General features: G+C 31.6%; 1 protein-coding gene across 2 annotated transcripts in view; it reads left to right on the top strand.

The window, feature by feature from the left end:
• The window catches only part of LOC124429416 (protein sprint), a 153431-nt gene that overhangs the window by 58071 nt on the left and 82845 nt on the right, over window positions 1–12515 (top strand). The window lies entirely within an intron of this gene.

Genomic DNA, 12515 nt, shown 5'->3' with positions numbered 1-12515 from the left:
CGAAGGAATAACATATTGAAATGCACTAGTAAATAATTCTTACAAGGATATAGAGTTTTTTATAGAGTTTTTTCAGACAAGATTAAGGAGAGATTGTAAGATTTCTACCAGAATTTTTACATTTCAATAATATTCTAGCACTCATAGTAATCCTATCCAACATCGCGAAAAGAATTCTTATAGGTCAACGATTAGTTTTTTTATTAACAGTAAATAAATGACATAACTGATCAAAAAAGTCAACTCCTTTATTTTCATTATAGTACTGTATAATAGCTAGTTTGCCATTCTCATTGATTGCATTTGATTTTAAGTATGAACGAGACATAAGGTTAGAAAATAATTTATACCACTCTTGTATATAGAATCATATTATTTAGAGCATGAATGGAATAAAAATTTTCAATAATAAAGAAACAAAAATTAATGCAAAAACCACTTTCTGTGCATACGGGGTGTGGTACACCTAAGATTTTATAAACTTCTACTTTACTCGATCATAACTCAGCGACTGACATAACGCGGACTATTATGATAGTTGGTATATAAAGATATATATCTCAATTACAGATAAATGGTGGCACAAGTCTTATTTACAAACATTTACTTGTTTTAAATTGAGCTCAAAGTTGATCTGAAGTGTCACTACACTTCAGGTGTGCAACTAGGGTTAAAATTACGTTTATTACAACTCATTCTCCTGAATGATATCTAAGAAAATTTTACGAGATAGCAATCGAACAAACGGACATTCATCGAACAATTTATTGCTTATACTTACAGATCCATTGATTGATCATGTTACTCGTTTCTTTAAGATTGACGCAAATGTGTTTTACGATGCCGATATCGTTGATCGACTTGGTGATATAGAACCTCAATATCTATAAGCCGTGTATTATGTAGATATATATGTACGTATGAGTCTTATGAAGTTATGACAGAGAATCTGTATATATATATAAATTATCAATCGATTTCTTTGAAACATGTTACTCTCTTCGTTTTGTAATTAACACGTTAATTATTATTTACTATATGTATGTATATAAACAGTTCGAAATTTGTAATTATATATAATTTGAAATTTATTTAAGATCCTCGTTTATACATTTTCAGGTTATTTCTCATACGTCTTACGTTCGACTATTCGATAGGATCTTCTTTGAAAATAATCATTATTCTACAGAACGTTACAATATCGTAAGAGGAGAAAGTATACACGGAAACGAGAGCAGGAAGATGTATCACTTCAATTGTTAGCGAACCGGTACATTTTCGTCGTCGAATTCTGTCGGTAATTAGTGCTAGAAGAACGTATCGCGAACAAATTACTTTAGCTTAATTACCTTTGCACGGGAAACGGTGAAGCATATTCGAGATAATAATTCAGGAAGATCTCGCGACATTTGCAAAGCTTTATATAAAGGGGATACCAAGTCATTAAATTCTAGAGAAGAACGTCGAGAGAATTTACACGCAATATCGCCGAGATATACTCATTAATTATATCTCGGACGATACGGTCTGTTGGTCACATTTTGCCATCACAATTATTCTTAATAATTTTATACTTATACTCACCTATTTAACTCTACTGTCGTATTTCTATGCGAACAAGATGCAGAACAGCAAGCTTAAACTTTATTATTAACTTTTTCATTATGCTAATAACGTACTTAAGATTATCAGAAATTAGTCGAAATTTTGTATTCACTTGATGTTATTAGTTTCGCCTTTAATGAAAATTTTTCATCGAGTTAATTATATATATATATATATATATATATATATATATATATATATATATATATATATATATATTTAATAAGATCGAATATTATTTTTAATTGAAATATTAAAAAAAATTATATATATTTATGTATTTAATTCGAACAGATATACTTTTTCTATGATTTTTTGCAAAAATTGATCTCAATCATCGAAACTTTTTAATGAGTATCAACATTTACAAAGTTGAATTAGGAAGACAAGAACTGATGTAGGTCAACACTCGAGAGGCTTCCTAGTCTGTCAGTTTTCTTTCGTACTTATAAACATGGATGAAGATTTACTATCGAGATGCATCGTCTCCTACCATTCGACACGTTCAATACATGTACATATGTCCTCGTCGTTTACACTCCTCGTCAGCTCCCTCACCAGTTCACTAGTTTTGTTTACCAGCTACGTCGTTGGTCAGCAACGTGCTGACCGCTTTACTATATATAGATCGATCTAAACCTGATTTACCTACGTGACACCTTACAATGAACCTTCCAATTATGTCCATTAATTTCTAACGTACACTAAATACTTCTTCTAATAAACTAATTAAGATAATAAATGTATTTATCAGTACAATGTATTTATCAAGTTGTAACTCCGTTAATAATAATAATAATATTTTAATAATAATAATAATAATAATAATAATAATAATAATAATAATAATAATATTAATAATAATATTTTATCCGTTAATAATAATATTTTAAGGCTTTATGATATCGTATAATTATTAAGAGATATTCAAATTGATTTTAAATTGATTTGAATTAAAATCGAAGCTTTAATCTAACGCAACACATTTTATTCAATTGTATAACGAGATTTATTTCTTCTTATGAGATAAGAAAATTATTGCTTAGAAAAATTTATTCTCGAACGTCTATCCTTTGTTTAGAAAGATCAAGGTTATATCGTTAATTTTCGTTTTATTTATGAAGAAAATCTTACCGTCTTCTTTTACGTCATAAGCGTTCGCTCGTGGAACTGGAATAATTTCTATGCCGCAAGGAAGACTAGGCATGGCTTCCGTCGATGATCTATGGCGGACTTTACCTAGGATATTCGTTGTGCTATATGATGGGTTGCATTATATAACGGGTGTCCTCTTTATGGAGATCTTTCCTTAAAGCATAGCTTCGTCTTCGATAAAAAATATTTTACGATGGAAGCTAATTTCGATTAGTTGTAATAACTTTCTCATCCCTTTTTAGGCGAATTTAACGAGCTCCTTTCATGCGAAACTTTTTCTTTGTTTTTTCACGTTTTAATTTCATGTATAGTCCGTTTCCTAACCGATTTTCTAAATAGAAGTAAATTGGTTTTGTTTCTCGATTATTTAAAATTATTTAAACAGTATCCATTTCTAAGCAATTTTAAAAGACTTCACCCGTTGCAGAGGTCATACAACGAAGGATCTCATTTACCCTCTCGTTATATGCGCGTGTTACATATATTATATAGGCTGACACAAACACGCCGAGAAGCGAGCACTATGGGGGTAGGGGTTATACTTTAAGATTTAACATCCTGGGCGTGTTGCATTCACCCTGAGAAGATTGACGACGTCTTCCTGTAATTCCTGTAGAATTTCAATGGAGAATCGAAGCTGGTTTAGACTTATAGAATCGCAGATGATAGCGATGGGTTCGAGAAAATTTAGAATACGAACAAAATTCATCGCCAAAAGGAAAATTGAGAATTTTAAGATTTTTATCATTAACTATATTTTACGTGATCGTATAATAAAAAGTATTAATTATGATCGTATTGCGTATCCCAATTCACGGAAGGATATTACATTAACATATTCTTTAGCTTTATAAAAGGAAAACTCATTTATGCGGGTAATTTAGATGCGAAAAATTTTAATGAAGCATCTCGTTTCTTTCCACAAAAGGGATGGATGAATCCTGTATTTCTGTTGAAGAGAATCCAGGAACGACCGACAGCTGTTCGAGCCTGTGCAATTATGCATAATATTACGAGCTCGATTCGAGGCACTTGCTGAGAGATGATTCAGTCCTTTCATCCCCAGGAACGTTAGTTTAGCACGTACTTATTATCATTATTTTGAGAACTCGTAGGATATTGTCGTCGACCAGATTCGCTTGTTTCGCTTCGTCCTTCGGTTTCATCTTCGTCCTTTGTTTCTCTCTCTTTCTCTCTTTCTCTCTCTCTCTCTCTCTCTCTCTCTACCTATCTCTCTCTCTCTCTCTACCTATCTATCTATCTCTATCTCTTTCTTCTAACTCGAAATCGAGTAAGATCTCTCTCTAGAAGGATGGACGAGATCGTTGTTTCGCGTCGCGATGATGAACGACGGGAAGTTCGTAAGACGAACGATCTCGGCCCTTTTCATTCTCCGTGTTTCACTCCTCCCATCTCCCATCTTCCTCCATTTCACCCCTTTCCACCATTATAAAACGGTACAAACGTTTTCTCTAAGCCGAGTCCTGAACGATTAAATATGACGATGGAGAAAAGACGAGAAGAGACGGATCGTGATGTTTCGTAAACGACGTTTATTTTCATCACAAATTCTTTGGATATCATTAAATTATGAGGAAACGATGTAATAATTGTGTTTGTTATTCTTTCGTTTTATCGATATTTTTTATCGATAATGTTCATAAATCAATTGTTGAATAAATATGATGAATAAAATGTGTTCAATTTATTTAATAATTTCAAACGAAAAAAATAAAACAAAGTAAGATAAATTACATAGATAATTTACATAGAATAGATTCGTACAATAAAAAAATGCTACTGATGTTGTTCGTATAGATATAAAATATGAAAAATTTAGTAATTTCTTATTGATCAACTTAATGTTTGGCTCTCAATTGACAATTTTTTAATGATAAAAGATAAGGAATCTAGATATATGACATCATAGAATTGGAAAGAGCAGTGAAATAAAGTGCATATGACGAATTTGGAGAAGAGCATTAAAAACATGGTAATCTAAAGTAAAAAGTTTAATAAAGAATGGAAAATTATTTTAAAGAAAAGAAAATACAGAATCTCTATTAACTATATTATTGTAAGTTATTAATAAAGTGAACTATGGAAATAATAATGCCGAGTAATTTGCATGATTATAGCCAATGTTTTTTACGTTGGAAATAGAGTATATATTCCGAACGGTGATTCAATAAATTAATTATGCGATAGAACCTTTGAAATTTCGCGTTATTTCAAATTTGCTCACGACATGTAGTCGTACGTTCGTGTTAAAATTAATCTCGATAATTAGTCAATAAATGGATATTATTAAGAGATATCATTGGGATAGAGAAAATATGCTTTTATGAACAATGATTTGTCTGCGAAATGCAAAATTTAATTAAAAACTTGACACTCGTTAGTTCATTTTGCAATTTCGTTTCACGCCTAGTCGCCAACTTTTATAATCCATCAAAAGGAGCACCTGTCTATTACCACTTTGCTCCTGTGCTCGCCCAGTGGAAAACTTTGCAACTTTTCTAAATCATAAGAGTCGCGCGATAAATCCATCTCTTCCTTGTTTTTTTTTTGTTTTTCTTTTTATTTTTAAAAATGGTTTTCCTTAAAATTGATGAGAAGAAGGAAAAAGGAGACGTTATTTGAAGTACAAAGTCTCACATCTCGCCGATTTTTCTATTACCTACGTTATAAAAATCTCACATTTTTATCTTTTCAATATCTATTTGGCCAATAAATTAACAGGATTCTTGAAAGTTTACGTATAAAAGTAGGAAACAATATGATCATTTTTTTATGAAGAAATATCATAAGAGAAACAAGAAAGATAGAATGAATGTTAGTTATTTTTCGTTTTTTTCTTTTTTTTTTTCTTTCAGAAAAATATTACGATCGAGGAACGACGTTAATCGTAAATTTTATAATCTAAAACGTTCGTGAAAGACGATAGGAAGAAGCGATGGAGGAAGGGATGTTCGATATTTCCGGGGAACTAGAGAGAGAAAGAGAGAGAGAGAGAGAGAGAGAGAGAGAGAGAGAGAGAGAGAGAGAGGATGAAAATCGTTGCCTGGCTTGATATCCACGTCAAGTGGATGAAAAAACAGAAAATTTCATTCGCGACGCTGACAACGCGCGATGTATACTGCGTCTGGGTATTGAGCTCGTTCTCGTTCTCTCTCTCTCTCTCTCTCTCTCTCTCTGTCTCTCTCTATTTATTTCCTTCGTGATAAAGGAGGGACGTGAAAATCGATCGCGACGTATTTTTCCCAATTGAACTAAAAATTTGTAACGTATTAACGTTTTTAATATCTTTCAATGAATTATCGCTCATATTAATTATTACGTGAGATTGTTTTTTTGAAGGAGGATCGTCGAAAGATATAAGCGTTGACGACGATCTCTTGAATTTCCCGCGCATATATTACAAAGGAATATTTTGCCGTTTGGGCGTACTTCTTAGCTCGTTACCGGGACTTTCCACTAAACTCAAAAGTGTCTGGGGTTGCGTCGCTAGCAGATTTTCTCTCTGGTCCCACGCCACTGTCACTTTCAGCCCCCTAACACGATGCTCTCCCGCTGGGGGTGAAAGAAAGCGAATGTTCGCTAGCGTGTGAAAGAGTAAGAGAGAGAGAGAGCGAGAGAGAGAGAGAGAGAGAGAGAGAGAGAGAGAGAGAAAGCTCAGAATTGAAATGAAATTCCGTCCCCAGGCCACAACGCCTGTGGTTGAATTATTATCGGCCAGTAATCTCACTAAAAAGTTCGCCTTCCTGAAATATCGTCATTCTTCTCGTTCCTCTCGACTCCTTTCTATTTCCCTCTCTCTCTTCTTCCTCTCTTTTCCTTATTTCACTACTACCTTATTCTATTTGTATCTCTTGCATCGTCATCTCTTACTGTCCCAAAATTTTAATAAACGACGCGGTAGAATATTGTAAATACGTTTTGGTCAGATTCTTAGATTATGTTATACTTTTTATCCCGATCATTATTTTCCATGATCGTTATCGATATTTTTTATTCCCTAATAGATATTTCTCTTGGTATAAGTAAAACCTTCTTTAATCGTGACGATTAAATCGAACGTTCGTAACATATTATTTTATACGTTTTTTTTTAACGCTATACTACTGCTATTATATTTTTTAATAATACTTGCACTTGTATTGCTTTCACGTTCAACGATACATTGAAAAATCCACGTTGGTATACGCTTAACGTTGGATATGACAGACGTGTTTCTAACGTGATATAATGTCCGATCTAACGTGAAAATAATGTCTAATGGAAAATTCTCCGAAAAATCGAAATCTTGCGAGACGAGAAAAGAGAGACAGAAACAAAGAGAGAGAGAGAGAGAGAGAGAGAGAGAGAGAGAGAGAGAGAGAGAGAGAAAGAGGGAGAGAGAGAGAGGGAAGGGAAAAGAGGATTTCATTTTTCGTGTTGTCTACGTGAACGAGCTTGCTTGTCTAAAGTATCCCGTCCGGTCATATGAAAAACGCATTAAAGATGGCTTCGAAATTTCGAAAGCGAGAGAGAGCCGGTCAATGAACTTTCATAATCTAAAAACTATTTCTATAAAACTAATATGATCGAATTAATAATGAAATAACGATAAATTTAAAAACGACGATGAAATATTGGAGAGAAAAGGAAAGAAAAGATATGAGATGAAAGATTACAAAAAAGAAAAGAAAAAAATAAATGGAAAGGGAATGAAGAAAGATATACTCTTATTATAAATATTAAATCTAATATTAGAACTTATGACGAGCGTTTATTCAAATATGTAACACGTCGATTGCGCTTAATTATCAGTTGTATGCCGCGAATGCACGGTTAATTATGGATCGATATCGCATGCGTTACTTTATCGCTACCGTTTCGGTATCGATTCATTCTTTTTTTTTCTTTTCTTTTTCTTCATCTTCGTCTTCTTCTCTTTTTCCGTTTTCTTTTTTTTCTTCATCTCCGGTTTCTCTTCTCTCCCCTTTCCACCACTCTTCGTCGTTCCCTTGGCTCTCATCGTTAATTTAACGTTTCGCGCCGGGATACGAGTTGTCTACATAATCATTAAGATAATCATCCCTGTCGGCCACCACGGTCGAACGCATCCGTTATCGACGCGATACATAAATTGGAAACGCGAGGAGACACCCTCCGGCTGGCATACCCCCTCTCCATTTCCCTCCCTCTCCTCCCACCCCCATATCCTCCTCACGACCCTTTTCCATGGACGATAACGATCGCGTTCGATCTCCATAATCGATAGTTACCATCCTCAATTCTCGTTGCGAGAAATTTCTTCGTTCTTTAAGGTTTTAATCTTTATTCTTTTATACTTTGTGATGATAGTAGTTATATATATATATATATATATATATATATATATATATATATATATATATATATATATATATATATATATATATATATATATATGTATATTAGTGATGGACCATATTTTTTTTGAAGTTTCGGTATATTGTAAATTTTAATGAATATTTAAAGAAAAAAAATATATTTATAGAAGTAGATACTCGAAGAATCGTAATATCAAGATAAAAATAGAAAATATTTCTAGATTTTTGTAAAAACGGCAAAAAAAGAAAAAAAAAGAAATTGTCAGGTCAGTCAGATGATCCATGATTCAGAGTCATGGTTTAAGTAATATAAAAAGTTTTGAGCATAACAGAAATAAAAATTATTTCTTCTGCTTGCATAAAACTTATATATTATATATATATATAGTACTGTGTAAAGGCAGCTATCCACTTGAAAGTTTTTAGCGATAATTGCTCTCAAGAGTACATACTTTAAAAATTTTATATTTCAATTGAGAGCTACTTCGAGAAATTTTATACTTGGATAGCCACTAGTATATTCCCTGAGAATTTATTATCAGATAAAACTCTCAGAATTGTGTCCATTGGAGATTCGTCTATACCCGTTTATGTTTGTTCTGTTGTTTGTTTATGGATAAGCGAGGAGATAACGTCCTATGTTCTTTCGTTCTACAATGAAACGAGTTCGACCACGTGTAATGAGATAAAATGACTATGAAGGCGGAAAAAATCTTGTGCATACAGTATTTAAAAAAAAAAAGGAAATGAAAATAAATAAAAAGAAAGGAAAAATAAAAAGCAATGCAGAAATCGCATTTACTGAGAAAAACCATGGATTCAGCGTAGATAAAAATTAAATGCATGTTCGAACATTATGAAGGACTTGACGTTGAACTTAATATTGAAAATGGCCAACAATTTCGACAGTGGCCAACAATTTTGTATTGGTGAATGCGATACAAATTGTATTTATAATAGAAACAATTTTTAATAAGGATACAATATTAAGTTATTTCTGTTTATGAACGTGTGACAATTATCGAATTCATTTTGTACATAATTATTACGTAATTCAAACGTCTTTTCTTTTTTCCATTAAATTCTTGATGTTATTATTTTGCTGATAAGGTTTTTCAAAATAAGAAACTGGTTTATATTTTTGAGAAAGTTCTTCGATAATAAAATTCATTTCTTTACATTCGAGAGCATACAATAATGCAATCGCTCTCAGATAATTGAATCATATTTTCAGATACATACATAGTTAACTCTTAAACACAGTTATTTACTAAAAAAAAATACTCACGAGAACAACTCGCAATAGTTTCACTCTCAAGTAGACTTTTAAAAAGTTATATATTTTCTTGATAAATTCGTCGAAAAATTAACGTATTTTGGAACTGTTTTTTTTTTTTCAAAAAGGGAATAAAATAAATTGAGGAAATAATTCTACATTGTTGCTTAATGTTTTATTTGTCTATATTCAATTTGGTAATATGTTCAATTTTTCTATAATTTGCAAACACGTCAAACTTCTCATGAAAATCCAGGCACCATAAGCAGCATCCTAATTTCTCAAAAACATAAAAAAATTATTAAAATTCCTGTACTTATAGGTATAATATTATTTAACAATTTTAAAAAATAATGTTATACCTAAAGATACCTAATTTGTGAAAAATAAGAAAATTAGATCATTTTTATGTCAATTATTCATTTAAAATTTAAACTTTTTAAACTTATTGGAAAATATTAAAAATTAAAATTAAAAGAAAAATATGAACCGATAACCCTTGATAATAATTTTGTGTTTCTAGAAGATGTTACGTGGATTTTCGTTCAATGGTTGACGAGATTATAGATTACACATCCTATATGTAAAGAAATTGGACGGAAAAATGTTTTTTTTTTTTATATAAGTAAAACATCAAAGAACAACGTGAAATTATTAGTTCTTCAAGTTATTTTATTTCCAACCTAAAACAAAAATTCCCAAAATACGTCAATTTTTCAACACCGAAAACGTATGTAACCTTTTAATATCGATAACGAATGTAACTTATGGCAAAATTTCCTGTAAACTCATTGTATAAAATTCAAACAATATTTGTTGATCAAGCAATTGCTATTTATTTCTGTTTATACATTCTATTTCAAATGAATTTATTATAAGATAATAAATATGATGTTGATTTGTATTAAAAAGTTTAACCCATTCGAGACCAATTGCACACCGTGTGTGCAATAACAGTAATGTGCAATTATCAGTTATTCTAAGTAAACTAGTCGACGAAATAAGATTTTTCTGGAACTAATGAAATCTGTGAAGTACAGGAAAATAAAATTTAGCATTGGTTTTACTGTGTACCAAAAAATCTAAAAATTATCTGAAGCCTTTCTTACATGTAAAATACTATGAATACGCATACAGCGAAGGCTTAAGATAATAAATTTCGTTTAGGCTGTATGAATAGAAGGCGATACGTAGGCTGTGTAGGCTTAAGATAATAAGTTTTTCTTTTCTTTGACCCATCTTTATTCGTGAATAAATAAGAAATTTGCTTCTACCACTCTATACTTTCTTACCCGACATAAACCGACCAGGAACGACAACGCATAATAGTTCAGTCTTACAGAAAAAATTCTCAAACGATAGACAGTTCTATACTTAGCCCCTAAAATGTCAGATCCTAAGGCAGGAACATCAGGAATGGAAGAAGCAACCAGTGATAATGAAAGTGATGATTTCATGTTTGCAAGAAATAGAAAGAAGAATCGAAAGTTTGTTATCATGGATAGTGATAGTGATTTAGAAAATGTGGAAAACATGAATGTGAATATTGAACTGTTAGGTGATACACAGGATGAAGTTTTTGAAGAAAATGATTGGGACGATTGTACTGACATTGAAAGTGAAATAGAACAGCATCAAAGTGAGCTTACTGAAAATACAGAAACATGGGAAGATGATGGTTCTCTTACAAAAATTCCTTTTGTGGGTAAACCAGGTCTCCAAAAGTTACCAAACGAAGATAGTCCGTACGATTTTTTTGAACTTTTATTTGAAAATACCTTTTTCTCTTTGATTGTCAATGAAACAAATAAGTACGGCGAAATTGTTTTAAAGGAAAAATGGAAGGACTTAACCATTTCTGGAACTATCAAATGTCCAAGAATTAATAATTATTGGAATAAAAACGAACAATTCGGTTTTCAGTCACGGTTTTTTCCCGACACATGACTGGACAAAGATTTCAAAATGTCTTATGATCGCTTCATTTCTCGTCGGATAATGAAAGTGATCATCTCCTACAGAAAATAATTCCAATTGTAGATTATTTTAATAATAAAATGAGAGAAATATATTATCCTCACAGAAAGTTATCAATAGATGAATCTCTAGTTCCTTAGAGAGGAAGGTTTTTTAATTAATTTAAACAATATATTGCCGGTAAAAAACACAAACATGGTATAAAGTTATACGTTGTGTGCGAAAGTTCTGGTACTGCGTTACGAATAAAGGAATATATGGAATATGTGGAAAAGGACATGTACATAAAGTTGTCTTTCATTTGATGAAAGATTTTCTAAATCAGGGACATTCTGTTTTCATGGACAATTATTACAGTTCTTTTGGTTTAGTTCCAAAATTGATACAACACAAAAGTTACTGTACAGGAACATTGAGAAAGACAAGGAAAGGAAACAACTTGGAAGTAATAAAAAAAAAACTGACGAAAAATAAAGTTATTTCTCGGTTCAAAAACAATGTAATGATAGGTAAATTTAAAGACAAAAGAGACGTGTTATTCATTTCAAGTGAATACAAAGCAACGTTAAAAGAATATGAAAATAAATATAAACGAAATATTTTGCAACCAATTGCGTTGCATTACTATAACAACTATATGAACGGGATAGATCGCAAAGATCAGATGCTGTCTTACTATTCTTGCTTAAGGAGAACATTTAAATGGTACATCAAATTATGGATTCATTTAGTTGAAACTTTGGTTTTTAATTCCTTCAATTTATACAAAACATACTCACCGACAATAAGAAAATTGAGTTTTAACGACTATCGTCTAGAGATTTTAAAAAACTTAATTGGAAAACCCTGAGACAGAATGTCGACAATACTAGAAACAAATGATCACCTACCTGGAATTTTACCAAGAAATAAAAATAGGAAAGTAAACAGAAAGATTTGCCGACAGTGCTACAAAGAAGAAAAATATAAACGTAGTAATTACTCTTGTCCTGCTTGTGTCGGTAATCCTGGATTATGTTTGGGAGAATGTTTCAAGCGCTACCATCAACCAACTAATGTATAATTACTTTACGATCAGTGTACTATTTCCTAAAAATGTATTTACAAATTATATTTTCTTTTTTATTATTGAGTTACATTACTGT

The sequence above is a fragment of the Vespa crabro genome, chromosome 15, assembly GCF_910589235.1.
Source record: "Vespa crabro chromosome 15, iyVesCrab1.2, whole genome shotgun sequence".
Classification (NCBI taxonomy): domain Eukaryota; kingdom Metazoa; phylum Arthropoda; class Insecta; order Hymenoptera; family Vespidae; genus Vespa; species Vespa crabro.
This window is presented reverse-complemented; position numbering and strand designations above follow the sequence as displayed.